Source organism: Tamandua tetradactyla, chromosome 13 (genome assembly GCF_023851605.1).
Source record: "Tamandua tetradactyla isolate mTamTet1 chromosome 13, mTamTet1.pri, whole genome shotgun sequence".
NCBI lineage: Eukaryota > Metazoa > Chordata > Mammalia > Pilosa > Myrmecophagidae > Tamandua > Tamandua tetradactyla.
In genome coordinates this window covers 22,097,472-22,121,648 of record NC_135339.1, presented here as the reverse complement: position 1 = coordinate 22,121,648, position 24,177 = coordinate 22,097,472, and the positions used below count along the sequence as shown (strand labels likewise).

Genomic DNA, 24,177 nt, shown 5'->3' with positions numbered 1-24,177 from the left:
ATTTTATTAGATTATGAGTAAATGTCGATATATTATAATTTGTATTAAATTTATTTATTAATATTAACATTTTTATAAATATTTGCATGTTATATTTTAAGGTGATAAAATGGAATTTCATTTGAACTATTACAGCTTTTTCTTTTTACATTCTAACTTAATGGAAAATGCAGTCTGTTTTTACATCTTAGGTTTACCCTGTAGATTTAAAAAAATCCGTGAAATAGAAGAAAATAAACCACCCCTGTATCTTCATATGACCTTGAACAAGTTAACTTTGCTTAGTCTCAGGGTTTTTTTATGTATAAAATCACAGTGTTGTATTAATTATTGTAGAAGTCCATTCTCGTACTAATTCGGTGTTTCCAACATAGTTTGATTGATTATATTTATTGATTTTATGTCTAAGTAAGATAACTGCTGTATGCCTAGAAATAACATAAAATTCAGATGAAATAATTTGGGAGATCACCTACATGAGAATTGAGGAACCAATTTGTAGATATATATCGTGTGTGAATATTTGCAAAGGCACTAACCCCTTAAAAGGATATGCTACATTCTTGTCAATTAACAAACTGACATGAATGCAAAAAATAGTGGCAATGGAATCTTTGAACTGCTTTTTATGTTGTGAAAGTCTCATTTGACTAAATCCAGAGCATCTGAGGAGTTTTAGATTTACTTTATTGGCACTTTAATTTTCTGAAGTGTAAAGAAAGTAGCTAGGGAAAGTGCTATTTAGCCACTTTGGATAACATGAAAGAGTTGGCTGTCAGTATAGCAGTCTCAGAATCCTTGGGAAAAATTGATATTTGATCTCAGAGTTTTTTATAGTCAGGAAAGATCAGACTGGCAAAACTTAAATTTGTGCTCTAGACTTTAAAAAGATAAACTTCAAAACTTTAAAATTGGTAACTGTGATTCCAAGGAATAAAACTTTTGATGTAAAGACAGCTTAAAATGATTGAGTACCTTCAAAAATACAATCCTGAATATTTAATCTCTACTTTAATTTGGAAGAAAATGTGAAAGGGCCTTAGAAAAACATTACAAAACACATTTGTAAAAGATATGTAAAAAAAGATAGAAAGCAGTGACAGAACCAAGGAAGAATGCTAAAAGTCTGGCAGACTTAGGCGAATAGGAGAAAAATAGAAGCCCAAGAAAAATTAAGTTCATAGAAATGTGGATGGCATCAAAATGGCCTTCACTTAAAAGAAAAAAAAAAGATTGATTCTACAAACCAGTGAACTTAAGTTTTGCTCTGAAATTAGTATAGATTATTGAAGAAATTTTTGCCCACCTGGAGGAGGATGTGATAAAACTACCATCTGCTACTTGACTATAGGTCATGGAAAGATAGGTTTTTTTCTTTTTTTGGTGTGGTTACTATTCATTTGATTTCAGTTCAACACATTTATTTAGTACCTATTATGGCAGACCAATAGACAATGGGGAGATAGTACATTTGAGAAAACTTATCATAATATGGGTTATAGAATAATAAATATTGGGTACAGTGCAAATTAGATGTGTTTGGTAGTTTATTGAACTGGTCTCAAAAGGGATGCTGATAAATAAATAGATCTCTTGTGGCTTGTGGCTTGTGGCATGTGTCAGGTCTGCTCTTAGCTTTCTTTTTTTTTTTAATCCCCTGTATGTCTTTATTTCATTACTTATCTGCCCATACATTAGATGAAGGGAGTGTCAGCACAAGGTTTTTACAATCACACAGTCACAGGATGAAAGCTGTATAGTTATACAATCATTATCAAAGATCAAGTTTACTGGATTACAGTTCAACAATTTCACTTATCCTTCCAGCTATTTTAATACACGAGAAACTAAAAAGAAATATCTACATAATGAGTCAGTATCCGTAATCATTTGTTAAATCCTAATTTCTCTGTTACAACTGCTCCTTCTCATTTGATCATTCTCTCAGTTTTGAAGGTTATCTGGGCAATGAGCATTCTAGCTTCTTCATGCTGAAAAGGGGTGTCAACATTATGGCGTAGAAGAGTGAAACTGGTTGATGTTCTTGGAGAGACTGGTACCTCTGGGTTTCAGGGCTTATGTAGCTTAAGAGCAATCTGGAGGCTTTAAGTTTCTGTAAAAATAAACTTAATAGGTAAAACTTTTTTATAGAGTCTTGAGCCCAGGGTATTCTTTGGGGTTTTCAGGAATACTGTTGGCTGGTGTTTGGTATACTGTGGCAATTTGCTTTATCTGGTTGAAGTTTGCATGATAACCTCCACTGGCTACCCCTCCTTTGAAGAAGGCCTGCATTTGTCATCTTTTTGTGCATATACTTTTGCTATGTATTAAATTTTTGAGCTGTAAAAAAAAAAGAATAACCTTCAAAATGACCTCTCAACTATGTTTAAATCTCTAAGCCACTGAACTTTATTTTGTTTCATTTCTCTTCCCCCTTTTGCTCACAAAAGCATTATCATTCCCACAATGCCAGGACCAGCCTTATCCCTGGGAGTCATGTCCCACATTGCCAGGGCCACGTCCCATGTAGTAGAGAGGGTAGTAAGTTTATTTCATAGTTGGCTGAGAGAGAGAGGATGCATCTGAGCAACAAAAGAGGTTCTCTGGGGAAGATCTTAGGCATAATTATAAATAGGCTTAGCTTTGCCATTGCAGAAATAAGTTTTATAAGGGCAAGCCTCAAAATCAAGCACTTAGCTTATTAAATTGGGAGTCCCTAATGCTTGAGAGAATATCAGGAATTCCCCAGGTGGGGAAGTTTCATAGTTCCACATTTTTTCTCCAATCTGTCAAGAACTTTGCAATACTTTTTAATTTTCTGCCCAGAATGCTCTGAAATGTGTCAGGGTATTACAGTAGCCTATACAAGGGGAATAATGCAACATTGTAGTAAATGTGAAGTAAGCTGAATGTCAAAATCAGATTTTTAAAAATTTTTAATAGTCTGGAAATATTAGTTGTATGGTGAAATTTAATAATCACTAGTTAAAAAGGTACCATATTTTATTACAAAAGATCATGCCTACAAGTAGGAAATTGTTAGCTTTGTCTCTATAACCTCATTACCTGTTGTCCTTCTTCCTGAAGACTCCAGTAATAATAAACTATCTTCAGTTATCCAAGGGAAATAAAGTGACCATTCTAAAATATGATAATGTAAAATTTATTACTCATGGACTATATATAAAATTGCTTTTTCTTTCTTCCTTTTTTGGATATGAGGTCTACAACAGAACAGTAAATCCATATACTTAATATAAATTGTCAAAATGTCATCACCTTGCTACAGCCAAACACACTGGACCCTTGTTTTCTACCTGATTCTGTGTCCCTTTCCCAGAGGATTGTGTAGTGATAATGAGGCTTTACAACTGGGCGATAACCTCTGTATAAAGAATTCCTTGTCCATTAAGGCTATCTCTTCATAGGCAATGACAGATGGTGATCTTTATGAGTCAGGAAATACATGAAGTGAACTCTGTTATTGTCCCAGCTTACTGCCCAGAGAAAATTTCCAGGCTGGGGAATCCAGGTAAAGCCTGGCAATCTCTCTCAATTGAGAAGATTTTCCTGAAAGTTCAGGAAGGCCAAGACAACTGTAGTTTACTAGTCAGGAAAGAAAGAGCTGCATAGGTAGAGAACATGGGAAATTTTTTAAGCTTAGTACTGATTAGCACATGTTTGCGAAGACACTAATGAAGGCCTGGAAAGAACCACTTGAAAGGATTAAAGGAAACATTCCTCAGAGTGCATGTGGAGCCTGTAACTGTTTGTGTTACCACCAGCCAGATTGGAAAACCTCATAAGCCATGGGGCTTCAGAAGTATTATGCCTTACTAATGGGGTATAATTAGCTCTGGACTAGCAGTTGCTCTGTTCCTTCCTAATTAAGCTAAAAAGCAAGATCAAACAATTTTTAGCTAACTTAACTATGTTGCAGAATAAACTTTGAAAATATATATAAGAAGACAAAAATGTCTATCACTCAAGAAAATAAAATTCAAAATGCCTGGCAGCCAATCAAAAATTACCAAGCATGCATAGAAACAGGAAAATATGAACCACAATGAGAAAAATCAATCAGTTGAAGCCAACCCAGAAATAACACATATTCTAGAATCAGTAAACAATGTTAAAACAGCTTTATAAATATGCTGTACAATTCCAGGAGAGGAAAACTAAAGATTGCTAAAGAGAGATATAAAAGGTATAAAGACCCAAATCAAACTTCAAGAAATATATTATCTGCCATGAAAAATATGCAGTTGACAATGTACAGATTAGACATTGTAAAGAAAAAAAAGATAGTGAACTTGAAGTCATAGCAAAAGAAAGTCTTTATGATAAAGCACAGAGAGAAAATAGAATAGAAAAACTGAACAGAGTATGCATAAATTGTTGAAGTGTCCTAACATACATGCAATTGAAGTTACTGAAGTGTAGAAGTAAATGAAGAGAGAAGAGAAAATGTATTTGAAGACATAATGACCAAAAAATTTTCAAATTTGATGAAAACTCTAAGCCCTCTGTTCAAAGAAATTTTAACAAACCCAAGCTCAAGAAATTAGTATACTATGTTCGGGACATAATAATCAAATTGCTTAAAAACAGGGACAGTGAGAAAAGAAAGCAGCCAGAGAAAACAGAAGCATTACATACATAGAAGCCAAGATATGGATGACAGCAGATTTCTCTTCAAAAATATTGCAACCCCAACATCATTTGTCATTAGGCAAGAAGAAATAAAACCCGCATGATACACCACTTCACACATGCTAGAAAGGTTATTATTAAAAACAAAAATGAAAACAGAAAGTAACAAGTGTTGGTGAGGATTTAGAGAAAATGGAAACCTGGTTGCTGCTGAGAATATAAAATGGTGCAGTCCTTTCAAAAAACAGTTTGACAGTTCCTCAGAAAGTGAACTATAGAATTACTGTTTGTACCAGTAATTCCACTCATATTTCAATATGCAATGAATTCCAATACCCAAAAGAAGTGAATACAGGGACTCAAACAGATACTTGTGCACCAGAGTTCTTAGGGGCAGAATTCGCTATAGCCAAAAGGCAGAAACAACCCAAGTGTTCATCAGCAGATGAGTGGATTAAAAACGGGTTACATACATACAATGAAATCTTATTTATCCTTAAAATGAAATGAAGTTCTGACATATGCTACAATATGGTTGAATCTTGAAAACGTTATGCTAAATGAAATAAGCAAACACAAAAAGGTCATATGTTATATGAGTCCACTATAGGTATCTAAAATAGACAAATATTAGAGACAGAAAGTCCAATAGAGGTTACCAGAGGCTGGGGGGAGAGGAGAAATTGGGAGTTATTCTTTAATAAGTACAGGGTTTCTGTTTGTGGTGATGAAAAAGTTTTGGAAAAGATAATGGTGAAGGTTGTACAAACATTGTCAGTATATAAAGCCACTGAATTGTTCATTTAAAAGTGGTTAAAATGGCAGATTATGTGTTATGTATACCTATAACCACAATAAAATTTAAAAACAAGCCTATGCAACACAGAAGACCTCAGAACAACATCTTTAAAGTACTGAGAGAAAAAACTGTCAATATTATATGTATACCTAATTGGTATAGTAATTCCATACCTAAAGAAAATAGCTTTCAAAACAGTGAAAGTGGAATAAAGACCTTTTCAGCTATATAAAAGCTGAAAGCCATTTAACTTACAAAAACCATTTATCGTCACTCAATAATTCTAGAAGAAAGTGTGGCTGTTTTTCTAATGCATGTAAAGTTTCCACTTGACACAAAGACAGTACTAAGTGTTTGTTAGGTGGTTTTAGGAATTTGATCTTATTATTTTCTTAACTAAGCTTTCTTAATTAAGTTTCACTTGGCTTAGATAACTTGCACTCTCCATTCCTTTCATGAAACATGACCAATAGTAAAGTGAATGAGGAAAAACTTGTGGCTATTGGACTGCTATCTAGTGTAGTATCTTACTTGTCTTCCCCAATTTATTTGCTTACCAAAACTCGATTTTGTTTGTTCCTAAACCTTTTAATTCAGTTTGTACTCATTATAGTGATTCAATTAAATGTTATATAAACTAATGAAATGTGAGTGTTCAATGAGTTACGTTTGGATGCAAGACTCAACAAGGAAAACTTCCTTTAAAAAATTGTCATCAAATTAGTTGTGTAAATGAAAAGTGTGAAAGATTAAAGGAAGAAAAACTAAAAATCTAGAAGGAGTATGCACTCTGAGTGCTTCATAGATATCTTCGAGTTTTCACTCAGCTTTAAAGAAACTGAAACTGAAATTCTATGAATCATGGATCTGGTCCTATAAGAAAGACTCTAGAATATCAGTGAGCAGCCCCATGCTTAAAAGTTTTGAGCCTACTTTACATATTAGCCAATGAATTTATCTTTATATATTAAAATAAAATGTTAATGTTACTGTAATAATTTTTTATCTCATTAACTTGGTAATTTACTAATGAACTACTATTTCTTCAATTTCCTCATCTGTTAAGAGAGAGAATTTGTTTGGAAATACTAGGTGATCTTTTAAAAATTTTATAAAACTAGGCATTCATTTTTTTCCCACAGTCTAATATTCAGTAACTGCCAATTCTTTTATAAATTGTCAGATAACGTCCTTGTTCTGGAGCCAAAAATATAATGCCTGACATTAATTTTTGGGAGTTACTATTTTTTTGTTAGTGTTACTAGCTTAACTGTAGCAACTGTTTTCTCTCAATTCAAAATTGCATTTTGTACCTTTAAACTATATGCATCCAAATTGTGATTGGTTATTCTTCAGGTAGTTTTTAAACTGCTCTAGTATATACACTTTTTTTTTATTAATTAAAAAAAATTAACTAACAACACTTAGAAATCTATATACACTTTTTAAGTGTACATATTTTTTATTTGTTTCTGACATTTTCAGAGTTTTCAACCAAGACATTTTCCTTCAGCAGCAACCATGTGTTAGCTAGACTCATATGTAATAATTTTAATAAAGGATATTCTATGTGCAGGTAATTATATCCATTGATGCCTGTTACTGTAAACTGCTTTTTAGTCATTATCTAACAATACATGACTGAAGAACTTGATTAGTCTTGGTTTTCATTTTTATTAAATTAAGAAGTTTTTTAGTAGTGTTGTTTTGCAAATGGTTCTTAAGAGTAATTCTGTTCAAGACTCCATAATCACTAGATAATTAACCTGCCAGGATTAAGTGCACTCAACTTTATCTCAGGATACTTAACTCTCAAATAAGGTCAATTATCTGCTGATAATAACTGCTTTGTCAAGAGTTACCACTTAATTCCATAGTGAAACGTCATGTCACCCTTACAATGCATTTTAAAATAGTTTAAATAATAAAGTACAGCTTGAAATTGGGCAGAATAATTCAGTTTAATTGTTTCATATGGATTAAGAATGATACATTTTATGGTACTGTAACCCATACCATAATTTGAAATTTGTTCTATAGTTACCTGTTAAAATGTACTTTGACATTTATCGCTTTTTTGTTTATATATGTTATCTTTCACAATAAAAGGTGTTTAAAATAAATAAAAAAGGAAGGAAAAAATAAATAAAATATATCCTTTCAAATGCAAAAAAGTTCCATGTTAGACCAATCTTTTCATCATAAAACTAGTATTTTGAATCACACAGATGATTTCAACTTATTAAAGATAACTAATAGCATGTCTCTTCAATCCTTTTGCTGGCAGTATTCCCACATCGGACATTTTCTTGTAAGAAACCCATTCTAAACCTATTGACCTCACAGAGGATCCAGTATATTAAACATATCTAAAAGAGAAGGAAAATTCAAATTATTCTGTCTTTCCTAAGTGGAAATTTAACTTCAAAATACATATATATCAAATGTTTTAAAAACGGTCATGGTAATGAATACACAACTGTGTGATGATATTGTGAGCCATTAATTGTACATCATGCATGGACTGTATGTGTGTGAAGATTTCACAATAAAATTTTGTTTTAATCACGTCCTTATAAAATATGCACATGTGAGTCACCAAAATTTTAGATATTTCTTATTTAAATAAATGATACAAAAGAAAAAAAAGGTTTGAACAACTATAGATTTGTCTTGTGTAGTATCTGTTCTCTGGAAATGTTGAGCATACATCCATGGGTAATATCTTCAAGATCTTTTTTTAGGCAATAAATTTTTTTTTTAGACAATAGATTATTAAATTTTACGCCAAAATGCAAGCAACACAACAACAACAACAAACAGATAAATTGGACTTCATCACTATTAAAAACTTCTGGGCAAAAAAGGACATCAAAGAAGTGAAAAAAACATTTTCAATAAGATGAAAAGAAACCAACAGAATGGGAGAAAATATTTGGAAACCATATAACTGAGAGGGCTTTAATATCCAGAATATATAAAGAATTCCTACAACTCAACAACAAAAAGTCAAGCAACCCAATTAAAAAATGGGCAAAGGACTTAAACTGACGTTTCTACAGAGAAAATATAGATGTATATATATTTTATCAACAAATGAATTACGAGCCAGTGGACACAATTATGGAGTGTGATGTTGTAGCTGTTTTTGTTGTTGTTAAATAGCTGTTCAGTCACATTAGAACTGTGATTTGGTGGTACAGCCAAAAACAGGATACTATTTGACAGATCGTAACATTTTGAAAGAAATGTAAAATTGGCTTAGATTTTTGAAGACGTATTTTCCTAAACCTGAGTGATGGCTATATCTTACTCCAGGTAAAACACTAATCATTTTACCAAACAAAATGGAATAGGTAGGCTTTTTTTTCTTTTACATATTTTTGTTGGGGTCAGGAAGACTTTATTGACATATAATGTTTACACAGTTAAATCTTTTAATCTTTCAAATAGTCATGGGATTCTTTTTAAAGTGACAATATAAAGATTACTAATTTGAAAACAGCAATAGAACTTTTAGTTGTAAATAATATTTGATATACTATATCCTATATGAATTACTTTGTCAGTTTTTATACATCTGCAAAAAAACAGAAGTTATTTGCTATTTTGGTGTGAAAAACTGTAAATCTATAAATTATATGTGCCAAATGTGATAAGTGCTATATAGGCGTACACCATGATTCAGATACTCTTAAATTCAGAGACTTTAAATTCTTTGTAAAGTTATTTTTAATTTTTGGAAGCACTTTCTTTCCCTTTCAAGTCCATGCACAGTTCATCCTCAGAGAATTCCCTTTTGAATTTTTACATCCTTTCATCAAGTATATGATTTCCAAGCATTTTCAGGGACACATATATCCATTTCTGATGGTATGAAAGATGCTCTTTCTACTCCTCACATCAGTGTGTTCCCAGCCTAATGCAGGGAATTGGGACTATCTCTAAAAATGGTAGTTTTACCCTTAAAAGTATACAGAAGTGTTTTGTTTCTTCTTAGGAAAAGTGAAAATCACCTTCCTGAGACTGTTCACAGATCTTTAGCTTCCCATTTTTCTCCTGTAAGCAGTGAGAGGAGCCTTTGATTAAAGACAAATCTAAGGTTGTTATAAGATCAATTAAAGGAGGTGGAAAGAGATGTTTTCATATAAAATAAATAACCCTCTCAAAGAAAAAAGGTAAAACTTACAGTGTTCTAATAAAATCCTAACATATTTATAATTTCTGGTGAAAGAAATGAAATTTCAATTTAAGGCAGTGCTATGGCCTCATAAAATTGCTACTAAGCTCCTAACATTAAACTTTCTTTTTGGGCTCCATCTGATATATTTTACTCTTTAAAAAAAAAGATGTTCAATGTAGCGTGAGGGAGTCTTCTCATGTCAGTAACATGTTGTAAAAATATGCCGTGGAAAGGATTCAGAAAGAACCAAAGGCTATTTCGTGTATACCATGTCTCCCTTCCTTTCTGCTTCTCTCTCGCCTTCCTCCTTTTCTCTCTGCACCTTCACCGACATATCCTTCCTTTCCTACTCCCTTTGCCTCCCTCCTCCTCCAAATACATTGCTGTGTAAAGATGAAATGCTTTTAAATCATTCCTACCCTACCATTCATCATTTGTAAAAAGCCTTGTAATTTGAAATGGTTTGAATTGCTATGGAGATACTCATACTATATGCATAATACCTTTCTTTGTTATTCATTATTTCAGTTAATTTTTTTAAATTTATTTGATTGTTTTAGTTACGCTACTACAAATTTATAAGTGATTATTTTAGCATGATTGAAGAATAATGAGTTAATATTGAAATTCTTCTTTAATACATTTTTAAAAATACTGTTATTGACAAATCTTCACACACATGCAGTCCATACGTGATATCTAATCAGTGGATCGCAATATCATCACATAATTGTTTATTCATCACCATGATCATTTTTAGAACGTTTGTATGACTCCACAAAAAGAAATAAAAAGGAAAAGGAAAAAACTCATATATTCCAAACTCCTTACCCCTTTCTCTCATTGACCACTAGTATTTCAATCTACTCATTTAATTTTACCTCTTACCCCTCTATTATTTATTTTTTATACTTATTTTTTTTACTCATCTAATGTATTTTTAAAATTACTATTGGTGATAAAATTATTTAGGGAAATTGGGTTACCCTTATAAATATAAAATGTAACTTTATATAGCAGTAGAAGAAGCACTTGACTATTTTATCATCATTTAACTATCACTTTCTCTTCCTTCTCATTTCCTCACATTTCTAGGAAGCTGGAATGAGTTTTTACATATGGCGTTCAGGTCAGGCTAGGAATCTCAACTAATGTGAATATTTAAAGGCCTCAATTTTGTGGTACTTCTGTACTAACTTAACAAACCCACTGACCTGGTTTCCACCAGAAGCATTTTGTCAGCTCTCATCCTCTCTGGCTTTAATTCATAATTTAGAAAGGGAAAATTAAGGGATTTCAACCCCATATTATCAAAGTTTTCTACCTAAGAAACAGAAGACTTAAATTTATCATCTTTTCCTATATTCAACAGCTAATTGAAACCTCCTGTTTTTAACTCAACATCTGTCTTGTCATATTTCATTCAGAAATATTCAGAATATTCAGAAATATTTCACTCAGGATTTGTGTTCATTATTTTCAGGGCAAATGGATATGGCATTTCCGATTGCTTTTATTGTTAAATTATTGTTCCTTTTTGACCTGTAATGAACAATTCATTTTGGCGTGCAGTGTATATTTTCCAGTATTTGACCTGAATAAAATAAATATTAAACCTGCAGATATTAGTTATTAGAATGGGTATTTGTACTAATTTGTTCAAACTAAGTTAGAATTCCTAATTTGATAAATAGAATTGTTTTATTCCAGCTCCAAGCCAACTTGGATTGATAGTTTGTAGAAAGATAATTTCTTACAGCATGAGGAAACAGTTTTTCTTTCTCTCAGCATGATATTAATGGAAAAATGACCTCTTCAGTTCTTACCTCCTTCCAGGAGAGAAATGCTGGTTAGAAGGTGAATTCAATTTACCCCTTCATAATCAAACTTCACATCCATTATGCTGAAGTCAGAGTTTATCTTTCTTGTTGTATGGAACCCAGAAAAGCACATAAGGAATATTGAAAAATAAATTACCTGACCTTTGCTTTTTGCCAAGGACATTTAGGCAGCTACAAAATGGTTAAAAAATATATAATGGGCTACCAAGAAATAGTAACACAACCAGATGGTATTTAATTCGGGAGTGAATGCATGTATTCTTCATTGTTAGTATTTTTTAATTACCAAGTAGAAGAGATAGATTTATGAGACTGACTTGTCTTTAAAAATGTGATTTTAATGCACTCATAATTACCATGGCATGAGCATGGTAAGAGGTAACCCTCTTCTAGAAATATTCTCATCTTTCTTATTTTAGTTCTCTCTCTTTAAATTTATATTAACTGAGCTCTGGATTTTCATTTCTTTTTTCTTTTATTCTAAACAACAGGAAAATACTGTAAGTTATCACTGATTTAGTTATCGGGTTCGTTTCGTCTCCGGGTATGATAGGGAATAATAGGTAAAGTGAGCATATGAAATATTTCTGGAAAGGATGCTCATACTAGATCAATTCCTGGTTAGATCCATTGAAAGTTGTTTATACTATAAGTCAGTAGAATGCTCAGATAGTGGGGTAGAGATGTAGGGAAATATTGGGACAAATGTAATTTGATACTCTTCTTTTGGTAACTCGTTTTTAGGACAATGACTGGGAATGTATTCAGTTGGAAGAAAAAGTGAAATGTTGAGAAGACTTTATTTTATAATGATGATTTAATAAAATGTTAAAAATAGTTTCTTCTCCTGGAGATTTATAACATCTCTACCAATATGAGACATCAAAAGAGATAAATTTGACAAGTTAAAGAGTCATGGATTATATATTTCATCAAGGTACCTTTGAATGCTTTGGAAAACATTTTTTTCTAATCCTAATAGTAATGCATGTTCATTGTATACTGTAAAATACAGAAACATGCAAAGAAAAAAATAAACCATCATTTGCCATATCACCCAGCATTAATTACTCTAGTTTTTGCCATATCACCCAGCATTAATTATTCTTATTTTTCATGCATTCCCTTGCAGTGATTTTTCCAGATATGTTTTAGACTTTTTGTTTTGAAATTATTTCCAACTTATATAAGAGTTGTATGACTAGTACAAACTTCTCCCCCGTGTTTTTCCCCACTCACCAGTTAACATTTGCCACATTTGCTTTCTTGCACTTGTGTGTACATGCTCCCTGCCCCCTTTTCTGTCTCTCAATATATATGCCTAAGCACAGTGTACTTTAGCATTAGTACAATGGTATTATCTTATACAGTCCATGTTCAAATTTCTGATTCTCCTGAGAAAGTCCTTTGAAGCAAATTTTTTTCATGCTCTAAGAGCCATCCAGATACCAGCCACGTGCCTTCCCACAGCCTTTTTTTTTTTTTTTTTCACATGGGCAGGCACCAGGAACTGAACCCAGGACCTCTGGCATCGCAGGCAAGCATTCCTGCCTGCTGAGCCACCGTGGCCTGCCCAGCCTTTCTTGAAGATCAAGAAAAGCATCAAGGCATCAAGGTATCTTTCTCTAGGTGCCTTAATTTGGACATTTATATGGCCTTAGAACTGTAAGCTTGTAACTTAATAAAGTCCCTTCTTAAAAGCTGTTCCAGGGCAGTGCAACAGTATCTCAGTGGCAGAGTTCTCGCCTGCCATGCCGGAGACCCAGTTTCAATTCCCAGAGCCTGCCCGTGCCCAAAAAAGAAAGAAAAAGAGAGCTATTCCATCTGTGGCATATGCATTCCAGCAAAATTTAACAAACCAAAATGCTACTTTTATTTCTTTATTTCCTAGCAATTTATTAAGTGGCTTCTATGTATCAGATGTTGGGGATACAATGGTGAACAAGAAAAGACATGGTCTATATACCTTTGTGGGTTTTACCGTCTGGTGGAAAAGACAGACATTATTCAATTAAGACACTACTTAATGTATAATTGCAAATTGAATATCGTGAGGGAAAAGTTCTTTATTCTGAAATCATAGAGAATGAAGGTATGTTCTCAAAAGAATGAGAGTAGGATGGTGGTGTGTCTGGAATGAGAGGACTTTCTCTTATATGAAATCTTCATTCATGAATTAATTTCCACCCTGAGATATGCAACATTCTTTGGGCTTTCATACTTGGTTCCTACACTGATTGTGTTTTTATCTTTTTGTATGGACAATGTAGTTTATATGCTAGATTATAAATTCTTTGAGAAATGAATCAGGGTTTTAAGATTTACTTGTATCTCCCATAGGTTCTTGTATATAATAGGTATTAATTATTTTCATTTTGAGTCATTGAAATTATAACATAGCCATTAATGACTGTAAATATGCCATATGTAGCTGTGAGATTATCTCTAGCTTCTTGGAGCATTTTGAAGAAATTTATCATGCCTGGTTGTCATTCTTAGCATAGAGACCTGGTGGGACAATTTGTAGGTCAAGGACAGATGTCCAGGGATTTACAGTCAGGGAGCTTTGATGGCTATTGTCACATATTAAATCAGAATAGTCATTTTTACTCAGCCTTCAGTATATATAGAAAATCTGAGTATTACTTACCACCTCCATTGCCTCCCTTTTAGTCCGTTGCACCATTATCTGTTGCCCAGATTATTGCAATTACCTCATAATTGCACTCCTTTTCCCTGCCCCTGTCTGAAGCACCAGTAGGAAGATATTGAAAGTTTTTAAGCAATGGTGGTAACATCACTAGATCTGTGCTTTGACATAGCTACGTTGTGTTAAGTAGATTGGAATAGGGACCATGGTATCTGTGGGATGACTTTATATACTGTAGTAGGCAGTAGGGGGTCAGGTAGTCCATCAGTCAGTTCTTAAGTACTCTTAAAATCTTTTCTTGATAGTTAAATATTTTAGCCCTATGGTATTAATATTTTTAATTAATTGACATCATTTTACTTGTTAATATCCATTTGAACCATAGTTTATAATATGCTGTACTCAAATGTAATTTAATTACTTTTTAATATTTTATTGAGATATTTATTTATCATGTATTACATCCAAATTATACAATGAATATCTCACGGTATCATCACTTAGTTGTGCAATCATTATTATTATACTCACTTTTAGACCATTTTCATTACTCTAAAAATAAAATTATCAGATAGATGCATAAGAAGAAAACCCAAAACATTACATATACCTTATCTCCCCCTATTATTGATCCCTAGTATTGGTGTGGTACACCAATTACTGTTGATGAAAGAATATTAAGATATTATTGTTAACTATAGCCCAATGCTTGCAATAGATATGTCCCCCCACATACCACTCTATTCACTTTACTGTACCAATGTTGTACATTTGTTCCAGTTCATGTAAATACCTGTTTAAATTTGTGGTGTTAATCAGTGGTATACATGAGTTTAGACAACCCCTTTCAACCAGAATCACCTACAGTAAAGCACTGTTCCTTGTATTTCCACTGATCAGCTATGCTCACTCCATACCTATTTCCAAACATTGTAGGTTCACCCTTTTTATACATTCTGAACATATTAGGTTACCACTCCCTCTTTTCTAACTTCTATTTCCAGGTATCCTATTTTCTACATTTTAAGACTTCATATTCTGGTTAGTTCCTATTAGTGAAATCATACAATGTCTGTCCTTTTGTGTCTGACTTATTTCAGTCAGTATTATGTCTTCAGGATTCATCCATGTATAATATTCCGTCATATGTATATACCACATTTTGTTTATCCATTCATCTGCTGATGAACATTTGGATTGTTTCCATTTTTGGCAATTGTGAACAATGCCACTGTGAATATTGGTGTGCAAATGTCTGTTCATGTCCCTACTTTCATATCTTCTGGGGATATACCTAGTAGCATAATTGCCAGGTCGTTTGGCAACTCAATATTTAGTTTTCTGGGGAATCAGCAAACTGTCCTCCACAGCGGCTGTACCATTTTACACTCCTGCCAGCAGTAATTGTTCCTATTACTCCTCCTCCCCTCCAACACTTGCAGTTTTCTGTTGGTTTATTTGTCCTTTTTTTGTTGAGTGGTGGTGTTTCTTTATATATGCTAGATATCAAATAATTGTCACTTATATGGTTACTAAATATTCTCTCCCATTGAATTGGCTGAGGAATTCCCATTTATCTATTTTTTCTTTCCTTGCTTGTGCTTTGAGTATAAGGTCTAAGAAGCTACCTCCTATCACTAAATCTTGAAGATATTTCCCTGTATTTTCTTCTAGGAGTTTTGTGGTACTGGCTCTTATATTTAGATCTTTGATCCACTTGGAGTTAATTTTTGTATAGGGTGTGAGATAGGGTTCCTCTTTCATTCCTTTGAATATGAATACACAGTTCTCCCAGCCCCATTTATTGAAGAGACTATTCTGTCCCATTTCGGTGGATTTGAGGGCCTTGTCAAAAATCATATGACCGTGGATCTGAGGATCTATTTCTGAACTCTCAGTTTAATTCCATTGATCAGTATGTCTATCTTTATGCCAGTACCAGGCTCTTTTCACCGCTGTGGCTTCCTAATAAGCTTTTAAGTCAGAAAGTATAAGACTTCTAGCTTCATTCTTCATTTTCAGGACATTTTTGACTATTCATGACCCCTTTCTCTTCCAAATAAATTTGACAACTAACTTCTCCAATTCTGCAAAGTAAGTTGTTAGAATTTTTATTGGTACTCCATTGAATCTGTAGATCAATTTGGGTAGAATTGCCATCTTAATGACATTTAACCTTCTTATCCATGAACAAGAAATTTCCATCTTTTTAGATTTTTTATTTCTTTAGCAGTGTTTTGTTGTTTTCTGAGGACAGGTCCTTTACATCCTTGGTTAAGTTTATTCTTAGGTACTTGATTAATAAAAGGGATAATCCAGGAAGAAGAAATTATAACCATAAATGTCAATGCACCCAATCAAGGTGCTCCAGGGTACATAAGGCAAACACTGGCATAACTGAAGAGAGCAATAGACATACATTAAAAGTGGAAGACTTCAACACCCCACTCTCTTCAGTAGAAAAACTAGACAGAGGAGCAAGGAAATAGTGAACCTAAATAATATGATAAATGAATCAGACCTAACAGACATATATAGATCATTGTATCCAAAACACCAGGTTATACATTCTTCTCAAGTACTCATGGGACATTCTCCAGTATAGATCGTATGTTGAGACACAAAACAGGTCTTAATTATTTTAAAAAGATTGAAATTATCCAAAGCATTTTCAGAAATGAGAGGGAGATCATTACCACAGATCCTGAAGAAACAAAACTTTATACCAACAAGCCAGACAACTTAGATGAAATAGCCAATTTCTTGAAAACACAAGAACATCCTGTACTCACTCAAGAAGAAATAGAAGACCTCAACAAACCAACCACAAGTAAACAGATTCAATCAGTCATCAAAACCTCCCTGTAACAAAAAGCCCAGGGCCAGATGGCTTCACAGGGGAATTTTATCAAATATTCCAAGAAGAATACCATTTCTGTTCAAATGTTTCCAAACAATTAAAGGAAAGGGAAAACTGCCTAACTCATTCTATGTAGCTAATATCACTCTAATACCAAAACCTAATAAAAATACCATAATAAAGGAAAACTACAGGCCATTCTCCCTGATGAATATAGATGCAAAAATTTTCAACATAATGCTTGCAAATTGAACCCCAACAGAATTATACACCATGACCAAGTAGGTTTATGCCAGGCATGAAAGGATGGTTCAACACAAGAAAATAAATTAATGTAATACACCACATTAATGAATCAAAAGGAAAAAAATCACAGGATCATCTTGATTGACACTGAAAAGGCCTTTGACAAAATTGAGCAATCTTTCTTGATAAATACACTTCAAATGTGGGAACTGAGGGAAACTTCCTCACTGTAATAAAGGGAATATATGAAAAACCCACAGCCAAATTGTACTCCGTGGAGAGAGAATGAAAGCCTTCCCTATGAGATAAGGAGCCAGACAAGGATGCCCACTGTCACCACTGTTAGATTGTGCTGGATGTTTTAGTAAGAGCAATTAGGCAAGAAAAGGAAAAGGCATCCAAAATAGAAAGGAAGGAGTAAAACTCTCGTTATTTGCAGATAACATGCTTCTGTACTTGGAAAATCTCAAGAAATCTACAACTAAGCTACTTGAGCTAATAAACAAATTTAGCAGAGTGGCAGAATACAAGACTGATGTGCAAAAATCAGTAGTATTTCTATACACTAGGAATGAGCTAACCAAGGAGGCAATTAAGAAAAAAATTCTGTTCACAATAGCAACTAAAATAATCAAGAATGAACTTAATTGCTTTTTAAGTAAACTTATTAAGACAATCTTATTTAACAAGAATAAGAAAGACTGTGTTAACTGGCTCCAGGATAGAGTAATAAACAAATGGAGCAGAATACAGGATTCAAAAACAGATCCACACTTATGCAATCACCTAATTTACAATAAAGGTGCCACTGGAGTATAGAAGAGAATGAATGGTCTTTTCTATACCTGGTGGTAGAGACAGTTGGATTTTCTTATGGAAAAAAATTAACATTGAGCCCTACCACACACAAAACAAAACCAATTCTATATGGATTATACATGAATTTAAAATGCAAAACAATAAGCCTTCTAAAAACATAGTAGGAAAATATGGCATTGAGTAAGCAACAATTTCCTATAAAGTCTACAAAAAAAGTAACAATAAAGTAAAAGAAAATGGACTCATTAAAATTAAGGTCTTGTCATCATAAGACACATGATGAAAGTTAAAAGGCAAGATAGAAAGTAGTAGAAGTTGTTTTCAATAAATATATCTCACAAAGGACTTCTGCCCAGAAAGTATGAATAACTCTTTCAGACCAGTAATAAAAAGACAGCCCAATGGAAAAATAAATGGTCAAAAAACTTAAACAGGCCCTTCAGATAACATGTTATGCAAGCTAGCCATATGAAAAGGTGCCTAACTTTATTAGTAATTATTCAGATTTTTAAACCACAGTGAGTTATACTAACTTTTCTAGTTTGCTAGCTGCCAGAATGCAATATACCAGAAACAGAATGGCTTTTAAAAAGGGGAATTTAATAAGTTGCTAGTTTATAGTTCTAAGGCCAAGAAAATGTCCCAGTTAAAGTAAGTCTATAGAAATGTCCAACCTAAGGCATCCAAGGAAAGATACCTTGGTTCAAGAAGGCCGATGAAGTTCAGAGTTTCTCTCTCAGCTGGAAAGGCACATGGCGAACACGGTGTCATCTGCTAGCTTTCTCTCCTGGCTTCCGGTGTTATGAAGCTCCCCAGGAGGCGTTTTCCTTTTTCATCTCCAAAGGTCACTGGCTGGTGTACTCTGCTTCTCATGGCTATGTCATTCTGCTCTGCTCTCTCTGAATCTCTCATTCTCCAAAACGTTTCCTCTTTAGTAGGCCTCCAACAAACCAATCAAGACCCACCCAAATGGGTGGAGACATGTCATCACCTAATCCAGTTTAACAACCACTCTTGACTAAATCACATCATCCAGGGAGATGATCTGATTACAGTTTCAAACATACAGTATTGAATAGGGATTATTCTACTTTTATGAAATGGGATTTTGATTAAAACATGGCTTTTCTAGGGGGCATACTTCCTTTCAAACCAGCACACTAACACCCACAAGACTGGATAAAATGAAAAAGGATGACAATATAAAATGGTAGTGACAATTTGAAGCAAATGGAAGGCTTCCTCTTTCATTAGAGGAAAGGGGACATAGTTTAACTGTAATTGTCATAGATGTTAGCTATTGGAACCAAAAAATAAAAGGTTTGTGTATATATCAAAAGGAAGTTGTTGGCCTATAAAGAGGATGATTCAGGGCTGCAATATTTATAAGTTTGATGAAAATGGACAATTTAGACTTTAATCTCATAGAATCTAAGCAAATGCTCTATGTTTAGAAATAACAGTCCAATAATTTCTATTTAAAGACTGTTGTTAAAGAACAAATTTCTTTTTGCTATAGAGAGTAAAGCAATCTGATAAACTCTTCTATGCTTTGTGAAAATGATTTTTTCTACTTAAGATAATGATTTCTCATAGTTTATGAAATTAATAAGTGTATCTTTTACATTCTAATATTTTGACAATCATTATTAAAGAAGTGATAGGCTTGAATTATTGAAAATAATGGTTAGTCTCTAAAATGAATTTAGAGACACAAACTCTCAGTGTTGCAGTACTAAAGAACAAATAAAGTGACCACTAATCATTCATAAAACAAAAAACATAATCAGGCTGAAGTATAGTTAATACATGTTAATTGAATCCTATAATTATATATTCACATATAGTAAACCATTTTATTTACATTATTACAATATATATTTTTCTCCAAATGTAGATTTGTCTCTAAGATTTTTTGTAACCTTAGAAAGAATGTTTCCAGTGGGAGAGAAAGTAATTTTAAATAACTTTTTAAAGTATAAACCAGAGTTAAGAATTATGAAAAGTTCATCAGGGAAGCTTAATAGAGGGAAATATGGTCATGTCTAAATTTTTCCTTATAATTGATACTAAGAGTAGAAAATCCTTCACTTAATTAAAGACAGAAAATATTTCAAGGCCATATTTGTTCTGACTTTATGCATTTACTTAGTAAATATACATTCTTTAGATTTATCATTGATTCATGTGTATGACATATGCACATTTTTGAGTCTTTAGAGGTAGAAATAACTTGATATTTCCCCCAGTTCTTTTTCTTAATTCACAGCTAACCGTGAAATATGCCACATTTATCCTGACTAAAAAGTGAACTGTCTTTGTTCTTTCCATTAATATTTTACATTGATAGAAAAGTCTTAAAAGGTAATGATAGATAAACCTAACTAAAAAATTATTTTCATAAGCCACTGCTATTTGAGATTTTATGACATTTTATACTTTGTATTATTACCATCTATTATTAAAAAGAAAGATTCATTTACTGGAATGGTAAATGCCAGTAATATGCCTAAGGTAGTCCAAATGGTAGGCTGGAAGCAAGGGGGATTGGCTGCAATTGGGTATGAAGGAATATTTAGGAGGTTATGGAAATCTTCTGCAACTAGATTACGGTGATATTTGCACAATGCACGAAAATCATTGATTTGTACACTGAATGCAAGTAAATTTTGTGCTATGTGAATTATGCCTCGATAAAGCTGGTGATTTTTTTTTTAGGGGCACCATTAAGCTAATGAATAGGTCATCCTCAGAAGAAAACATTCACAATACATATATCTGATGAAGGATTACATTCAGAATATATAAAGAACCTCTGCAAACCAATAATAAAAACAAACAACACAATAAAAATGGAGCAAAGGACTTGGACATTTAATAAAAAGAAATACTCTAATGACCAATAAGCGTGCAAAAATGGGCTCAATGTCAATCATTAGAGAAATGCAAATTAAACCAACAGTGAGATACCAATGCTCACCCACTTGAATAGTTAAAATTAAAAGAACCATCAAGTGTTGGCAAGGATGTGGAATAGTTGTAACTCTCACTCTATGCTTAAGTCTGCACGCAAAAAAATTTTTCAAGAATATTCTTAGCAGAAAAATAACTATGTCCATTAACAGGACAGATTATCCAAACAAATTAACTGAAGGACTTCCATGAAAAAGGGTGAATTTTTTCGTCCATTGCATATGCTTTTTTGTTTTCTTGTTTGTTTTTGTTTTGTTTTTTATTTTTTTTATTGAAATTGAATATTTTTCCCATATGATGAGGAACAAACAAGGATGTCCCCTCCCACCACTTTTTTTTTTGGCATGGGCAGGCACTGGGAATCAAATCCGGGTCTCCAGCATGTCAGGCAAGAACTCTGCCTGCTGAGCCACTGTGACCCACCCCTGCATATGCTTTTATATTGAATAAAGGAAAGGTAATTTCCCATAATAGTTTCTTATACTATATTCTCTTACCGTTTCTTGTGTTAAAATGGGAACCGCAGTGTTCTGCTCATGGAAGGATAACTATACATAGATTTTTTTTCTCTTTTCTCCCTCATCCTTTTCTTTTTTCTTTTATTATGAAATATTTAATATATCTCAAAGTGTATGTGTTATAGATGTATGTCTTGTGAAGTATGTTAATGAACCATATGCTTCTGCTTCCTCCTCATGAAGAATTTGAAGCTGCAGCCAATATCCTCCAGAACTAAGGCCTATCCTAATGTGTTTTCATTTCCCTACTTTTTGTGCCTAATTTCATTTATATCCTTTGCAATGTATTATTAGGTTAACTTTTTTAGCTTTATAGAAATGTTTTAACATGGTATGTGGTCTCCTGAATTTTGCTATTTTCATTCAGTAATATGTTTCTGAGATTTATCCATGTTGTTGTGTGTGGCTGTAGTTCGCTAATTTGCATTGCTATATAATATTCTGTTCTTGAGATATACCATAATTTTTTTGTCCTTTTTCCTTTGCCCTATTTCTCATCCTGTAAACCCACTGTAATAGTAGTTAAATCAGCAAAATCATCAGCAGCATCACATGTATGCAGGCTTCTAACAAAGAGTTGAAATTATGACTTAGAAATATAGATACCATTAGAAACCCCTTCTATTTTTACAAGCAAAGTAAGCTATATGATTTGCATTTTTATAGTAGGGTATGAATTATATAGTTATAATGACAGCTGCCGGGTAGAAAGTTTTAGCACACTAAAATGAAATGTATCTTGGAGACATTCTTGGTATCTGAAGATCAGTATGCTCCATATGGTGCCACTAAACCAATGAGTTTGAAGAAAATATTCTGATTGCTGAAACAGCACAAAGTATGAATTATTCTTTTTTCTACAATAACACATTTATTGTCTTTCCAGTTTACTTTCTTCATGAATACTGGTAAAGTACATTTTATGAGTTGAAACAACTGTCGAAGCATCTTAATTTTATATGTATATTGATTTTAAATATAATATGCTTTATTTGTGTGTAATTTTTCTTCATGTTCCATTAAAATCATATTCTATTTTCTAAGTTAGAAAGCTATTACAATGAAAACACTTCCCAGGTCGAAATTAGTACCCTAGCTTATAAGACATGGTAAAGTATAGAACAGCTCATTCACTATAAATAGTACCCATGATTCTGATGTGGGTTTTTTCAGTAGTGTATTTTGATTTTAAGTCACAGATTCATTTAACTGTCCCATAAGCCAACATTATGGATAGAGAGAGGGGTGGGGAGAGGGAGAGAAGGAGAGATAGGGAGAGGAGAAAATTATCAAAGAAACTTGTTTTCTGTTCCTAAGTGGCATCATATAGAAAATTTAAAATTAAATCTGTAGTACATATATCTCTTTAAAATACAGTACAACCAGTGATTGATCTAAAACAACTAAGGATAACCTTTAATGTTGGGAGGATCTTTGTTCCTTTTTTTCCTCTGCCTAGAAAACACCTGGAAGATTGAGATGTCTGGTGCCAAATCTGAGATTTCTTCCCCTAACCCTCAAAATTTGATTAAATTGGTCCTAACAGTAGGCTCAACCCTCTGCAGAAAATTAGACAGAACATTTTTCTGTTGACCAAGACTGTGACTCCTTCCTTTTATCATATAGGACATGGCACATATTTTCTAGAAGCCTAGGTCTCTAATAATGAAAATGGTTCTTTGAGGCAACTGAAACCTCGGGATGAAAAGACATGGGGAGTGAAGGGTTATTAACTTCCCTAACAAAAAGAAGGGGTAGACTTTTATTATAATAATTCATGCACCAATGAAATTATTTTAAATGTGTGAAAGGAAATTTAAGTTATTGCAGCTCCAGGGCAGCAATTACTTATATATTGACAACTTATACATGTTTTACGTGCCCATTTGCTCTCCTATTCACTACTGAATGTAGTTACCATAGCAATGAATATATCACATGGTTCCTGTGCTAGTTCTAAAATAAAGAACAGCAATATATGCCATATGAGCTATGCTTATTTTCTACATAAGAACTGCATATACAGCTTGAGGCTATTCCATACCCCGCTAAATACAGACAGTTTGTCACTGATTTAGGAAACTTTCAAAAGTAAAAAGCAGTTGGTGAGGGTGGGACATGGTGGCTCAGCAGGCAGAGTTCTTGCCTGCCATGCCTGAGATCTGGATTCGATTCCCGGTGCCTGCCCAAGCAAAAAAAAAAAAAAAAAAAAAAAAAAGAGTCTCTAACCTCTTTTGTACAGTGTGGTGTATATTCTTTGCTACTGACCTAAAAGAACAGCTTCACTAGTTTTGACCAGCAGAGATTCTGTTAACTGTATATTAAACCATATATCTTCTGTACAAGTTATTTGTGCCATGCAGACAGTTTGGGGGGGTAGGAGGTTTAAACATTCATAGAAACATTTTCTTAGTCTTATTGACCAATCATAGCTTTTCTACTACTGTCTTCCTTTACGTGTCTGTTTCAGAAGTTGAATTGAGGAGGATGCCAGAAACAGTTGGAGGCATGCTGCTAGTTCCTTTTTTTTATTGCTATATATTATATATTCACATACCATGTAATCATCCAAAGTGTACAGTCAGTGGTTCACAATATCATCATATAGCTGTGCATTTATCATCATAATCGACTT

General features: G+C 33.2%; 1 protein-coding gene across 4 annotated transcripts in view; it reads left to right on the top strand.

Moving 5' to 3' along the window:
• ADK (adenosine kinase) overlaps positions 1 to 24,177 on the top strand; it is a 626,273-nt gene that overhangs the window by 425,052 nt on the left and 177,044 nt on the right. The gene's annotated exons all lie outside the window — the stretch shown is intronic.